The 6095-nt window shown below is 34.1% G+C and overlaps 1 protein-coding gene across 2 annotated transcripts in view; it reads left to right on the top strand.

Moving 5' to 3' along the window:
- The window catches only part of HDX (highly divergent homeobox), a 187067-nt gene that overhangs the window by 26346 nt on the left and 154626 nt on the right, over positions 1-6095 (top strand). The window contains exon 1 of one of the 2 annotated variants that reach the window (XM_008579107.1): positions 4168-4272. The exons of the other annotated variant lie outside the window; for it this stretch is intronic. The gene's annotated coding sequence lies outside the window, so the exon portion shown is untranslated. Of the gene's footprint in view, positions 1-4167; positions 4273-6095 lie in introns of those variants that run through there. 2 annotated transcript variants of the gene reach the window in all.

The raw sequence follows: 6095 nt of genomic DNA, 5'->3' as shown, positions 1-6095 counted from the left end.
TATATATATATATATATATATAAGTCAGTGCAAAGTAAAGGTTTCCCCACTCAAACAAAAGAAGAAATAGATAACCAGCAAACATACATTAACAAAATGTCAAGGGAAGTCCTTCAGGCAGAAGGAAAATGATACCAAATTGAATTGTGGACCTATGTATTGGAAAAAAGAGCACTGGAAATAGTAAAAATGTTGGTAAAAATGGAAGACCTTTTAATTTTTATAAATCACTTTAAAAGATAATTATTTTTTAAAGTAACAATTTATTGGGGGGGGGGGCTACACCATGCATAAAAGTCATATGTCCAGCAACAATGGCACAGAGGCCAGTAGCGGAGAAATAGAAGTATACTATTGTAATATTCTTCTATTATATTTTAAGCAGTATAATATGGTAACTTATCATGGCAGTAAGTTAAGGAGGTATATCATGGTCTCTAAAGCAGTCATTAAAATAACAAAACAAATTGTGATGAACCAAGAAAGGAGATAAAAAATATTTAATTAATACCAAACAAGGCAAATAAAGAAAAGGGAACAGCGAATATATGGAACAAATATATATAGAAAGCAAATAGCAAGATTATAGATTTAAACCCAACCATATCTATAATTATATTAATTGAAAAATGGTCTAACATACCAATTCAAAGGCAGATATTGTCATATTAGACTTAAAGTCTACTGTATACTGTCTACAAGTAACCCATTTTAAATACAAAAACACAGAGAGCTAAACATAAACATGAAAAAACTACATCATGAAACACTATTTGAAAGAAAGCTGGACTATTTTAATATCAAATAAAGAAGATTTCAGAGAAAGAAGTATCATCTGAGATAAAGAGGGTCATTCATATTGATAAAGGGATCAATTCATTAAGAGAATACAAAGTCCTAAACTTCAAGTACCTAATAATGGAGCTCTAAAATATATGAAACAAAAACTGATAAAACAGAAATGAGAAACAGACAAGTACAAAATTATACTCAGAGATTTTTAACACCTTCTCTTAGCAATTGCTAAAACAAGTAGAGAGAAAATCAATAACTATTTAGGACTCGAACAACACTCTCAACCATATTGACCTAATTGACTACTGCACTCCACCCATACATATTCTCAGGTGCACATGGAAAATTGATTAACACGGACACATTTGGGGCCACAGAACAAACTATCAAAAGTTAAAAAATTGAAATCATGAGAAAGAAATTCTCTGATCATAATGCAGTTAAACTAAAAATTAATAATAAAATAAAGATATTTGGGAAATCTCCAAATATTTGGAAACTACATGATACACTGTTAAGTAATCAATGGGTCAAGAAGAAATCACAAAGAGAATTAGAAAGTACTTTGTAATCAGTAAAAATGAAATCACAACATATTAAAATATGTGGAATGCAGTTAAATCAGTGCTTAGAGAACAATGTAGAACATTAAAAACTTATAGTACATAAGTAGAAAGCTTGAAAATCTATTACATGAATGTTGCTTTAATAAACTGTAACTAGAAGAGCAAATTAAGTCCAAAAGAAGGAGAAATAAGGAAGTAATAATGCTAAGAGCAGAAATAAATGAAGTGGGAAAGAGAAAAGCAATAAAAAAATGCAATGAAATCAAAAGCTGGATCTTTGAGCAAAGACTGTACAGTAAAAAAGAGAAAACACAAATTGCCAATATCAGGAATGAGGGAGAGGGTACCACAACAGACGGTACAGATGTTAAAAAGTATACAAATTTACAGCTAGATAAGAAAAATAAGTTCTAGTGGTTTGCAGTAGTGCTAGGCATCTATAATTAACAATTCATTGTATGTTTTAAAATGACTAGAAGAGAGGAGCTCAAATGCTATCATCAAAAAGAAACGATAAATTTTTGCAATGATGGATATGCTAATTTCCCTGATTTGATCATCATACATTGTATACATATATTAAAATATAAGTCTGTACCCCATAAATATATACAATTAGTACATGTTGATTAAAAATAAATAAATAAATACTTTTAAAATATAGTTACGAACTATTAACAGCATTATGCCTGTAAACTCAACAACTTAAAGGAAATGGACCAATTTCTTGAAAGATGGAAATTACTAAAATTTGTTCTAGAAGAAAAACAATAACTGAATATTTTATATCAAATTAAATAAATTCAATTTCTGATTAAAACATTTTTCTTTAAATAAAAATTCAGACCCACATTGCTTTACTGGTGAATTCCACAAAGCCCTTAAGAAAGAATTAATATCAAATCTACACAAACAGTTTCAGGAAATAGAAATGGAGCAACTCATTTGAGCACTTATTTTTGTCCCAGGCATTGTTCTAGAAGGTGGGGAATATTATACAGTATGTAAGATGAAGTTAAAGAACTCCTTCTTCCTCTGGCATACCCTCAGTTGTGACTAACTGGTTAAGACAGAACAAAGCAGATTATCCTGCATTGTACAGACAGTTCAGGATAAAAATTTTCCTCTGTAAAATCAGCGATGGTGAATTTGGTCTGCTAGCATTTCTTTTTCTATCATTGGTACATAAAAATTGATAGAATGACTTAGGAGTGGAATACCCAAGTTCTTTCAGTCCAAGAGCCCCGAAACTCTACAATTTTGTCCTTCTCCCAACCCCAGCCCTACTTCTTATATGTTGTTAAGAATAATTTATTATTTTATTTAATGTTTTTGTTTGCTTTATTTACTCAATATTAACCAAAAGAGATAACAGTTGTTCAGTTTATTAAACAATTAGTGCCATAAATTGTACCTCACCAAAACCGTAAACCCACATGTTCAAGGGGCTAATTTTAATTACACTTTCTATTTCACTATTGTTCAGTTCATAGTGTGCAAACTAAAGTAGCGATTTTAACTACTATAGACCTTTACTAGAGTAAAGGAGCACAATAGTAACCCCTCACTTACATGGAATGCCTCCAGCAAACTCAGGAAAATAAGTGTCACAAAATCTGCAAGGTAAGGCCCAAACAATAGAGTCATAGGTGAGCCTCTCAGGCCTTTCCTAAAAATTTCTGCTCTTTCAAGAGGTTAGAAGAAACAAATTAATGGAAAACAACAAAACCCAGCAAATGAGAAGAGTGACAGGAAATTGCTAAAGGCAAGCCCAATGACAGCATGACAAATGATAGCAGGAAACAAGGGTAGTGAGAGACAAACTATAAAAAGCATATGCAGGAGATTAGAGTCTTTTAATGAAGAGACAAACACTTCCACACAATTATTAGAGCATCCTTTAATAAATCATGTTTACAATGACGACCCAGTCTTACAAAAGACAGTTTAATTGCTTTTCATACTCCCTGTTTAAAAAATCAGGAGAGTACATACTGTAGTTCAGAAATATTTCCATCTAAAATAGTTAAGACTTATGAAAATTAAGGTTTTATTGCTTGAAGGGCTATATACTTTAGCTTTCTAGAATGACTCATTCCCCAAGATATCTTAAAAATCAGAGTATACTGGTCACTAGAGAACCTTCAAATATCTTCAGAGTAAATTATGCAGAACAACTAGACAGTATACAATTCTACATGAAACATGCATTGTTGTGGTTAAGAAAATAAAATGCCAAGAGAAAATGTCTGTAAATATAATATTGCTAATATCTTTCATTTGCTTCAAAAATTTTCTAAGCTTTAATTTATTCAAAAATATAGTTATTCATATTTTTATTTTTAAACTCTTCTGAGAAAGACAGAAAACTAGTTCTGTATGGTTTTTATAAAGATTCAAAACAAGTAATAGCAGTCCAAAACTTTGCTCTTTAGCAAAGGTTAAATAAATATAGATTTAATTTGACTTGGGACAAAGTTCCTTAGAGTTTAGTAGGATCTAAATTTTAAAAATAAAACCCTGGACTTCCAATTTTGACCAAAATAGAGTAAGCCCACTACAGCTTTCTCTCCTGCTTATTATAACTAAAATCCCTAGACAAAGTTTTCTTTTTTATTTTCTTTTCTTCTTTCTTTTTTTTTTTTTTTTGTCCTTTCCGTGACCGGTAAGGAGATCGTAACCCTTGGCTTGGTGTCACCCGCACCGCGCTCAGCCAGTGAGCACAGCGGCCATCCCTATATAGGATCCGAACCGCGGCCTCGGTGCTACCAGCGCCGTACTCTCCCAAGTGAGCCACGGGGCCAGCCCCTAGACAAAGTTTTAGAGGTAACTACCTGAGAACTCTGAGAAGTAAACAAAAGCAGGCAGATTGGGAAGGGGTATCAGAATTTGGAGAAGTGACCATATATGTGTGAGTTTCCCTGTTTCTTTTTTTCTAAATTCTCTTGAGGCTTTGACACAAGGTTGGATCCTAGTCATAGAACTATGGAGTGGTATATTGCTGGCTAAAACTGCAATAGCAGCCTGCAGTCCCAACAGTGTGGGCCGGAAATCCTGAGTCAGTCGCTGTCTCTGTTTCTGTCTCTGTCTGTCTCTCTTTTTCTCTCTTCCACTTTTGCCTCATGGTTGGCTCTAACTGCAAAGCTGTGCTGCAGTGGCAATGGAACAAAATAAAATCTAAAAGAAATCTCATATTTTTGGCTAGATAACCAGGAAAAGTGGCCCCTGCAGGCTGGACAGTGTGTGGGGATTCTTGGAGAGAAGAGAGCTGGAGAAGGGAAACTTTTAATAATGGGTATAAACCTGTAAAATGCTCAAGGTTGTCTTTGAGTTGCTCATGATTGGGACAGACCCAAAGCAGCATAGGAAAGCCTTTGGAAATAGAAATGACTTTGAAACCACCACCCAAGTGGCACTAGTGTGGGGACAGAACTGAAGCAATCTATCAAATGACTGGAAAACTGAACTGACCTGCCCACAGAAGCAAAATAGAAATTGCAGTCTAAACCTGCCTGCCGTGCCCCCCCAAATCAACATTCTCCAGAAGATTCTAACAAATATTCACAGGAACCAAGATGTAATTTAAACTTGCCTGACAAGAGGAACTAACACCAATATAACACCAATGTTGAAATGGTAAGAAAAGATGTTAAAACAACTATTATGACTATGCACTCTTAGATGAAAATAAACGCCCTGGAAAGAGTAAAACATTAGAAGTTCTCAGCAGGGTAATATAAACTAGAAAATAACACCAAATGGAAATTATAGAGCTGAAAAATTCAATTTCTGAAAATTTAAAAAGTCATCATATGAGCTCAGTGGAAGAATGGTGATGACAGTGGAGTCAGTGAACTTTAAGATAAATCAATATAAATTATTCAGTCTGAAAAACAAAGAGGGGAAAAAATGGAAAAATTTGAACACAGCCTCAGAACGTGTGGGATGATATAAAAAATCTAGTGTTCATGTCACTGAAGTCCCTGAAGGACAGAAGAAAGATAAGCACAGAAAAAAGTATTTGAGGAAACAATGACTGAAAACTTCCCAAATCCAATAAAAGACAAAAATCTACAGATTAAAGATCAAGGAGCTTGAAACAAGACAAACTCAAAGAAAATCATGCCAAGACACATCACAATCAAACTGCTGAAAACCAGATAAAGAAAAAATGTTGAGAACATCTAGAAAAAAAACAGCATATAAATAGGAGAATGGACTATTTTATTATTTATTATATGAATATTATTATAATGCTTCCTCATCTTAATACCACTGTCATAATTTTGAGCCACAAATTTTACTTGCAATGAGCTTTTGACTAGGCTAGAGCAGTCCTCGACATGGAGTGTTTACTCAGCAAGCTGCTGTTCACTGAGGACTATCCATGTGAAGTGGATGAATGCTTCCTCATCTTAATACCACTGTCATAATTTTGAGCCACAAATTTTACTTGCAATGAGTTTTGACTAGGCTAGAGCAGTCCTCGACATGGAGTGTTTACTCAGCAAGCTGCTGTTCACTGAGGACTATCCATGTGAAGTGGATAATGGTCTGTGTTTCATACGAGCAGAGACCAGGTCCACATTTTTGGTTTGCATAAATTCAAAACCAAGGGACATTCAATTGTGCTGGGGACTCTTCCTTCCTTCCTTCCTTCCTTCCTTCCTTCCTTCCTTCCTTCCTTCCTTCCTTCCTTCCTTCCTTCCTTCCTTCCTTCCTTCCTTCCTTCCT

Source organism: Galeopterus variegatus, unplaced genomic scaffold (assembly GCF_000696425.1).
Source record: "Galeopterus variegatus unplaced genomic scaffold, G_variegatus-3.0.2 Scaffold1811, whole genome shotgun sequence".
Taxonomy (NCBI): Eukaryota; Metazoa; Chordata; class Mammalia; order Dermoptera; family Cynocephalidae; genus Galeopterus; species Galeopterus variegatus.
The sequence above is the reverse complement of the archived record's forward strand: the minus strand, read 5'-3'. Positions and strand labels throughout refer to the sequence as shown.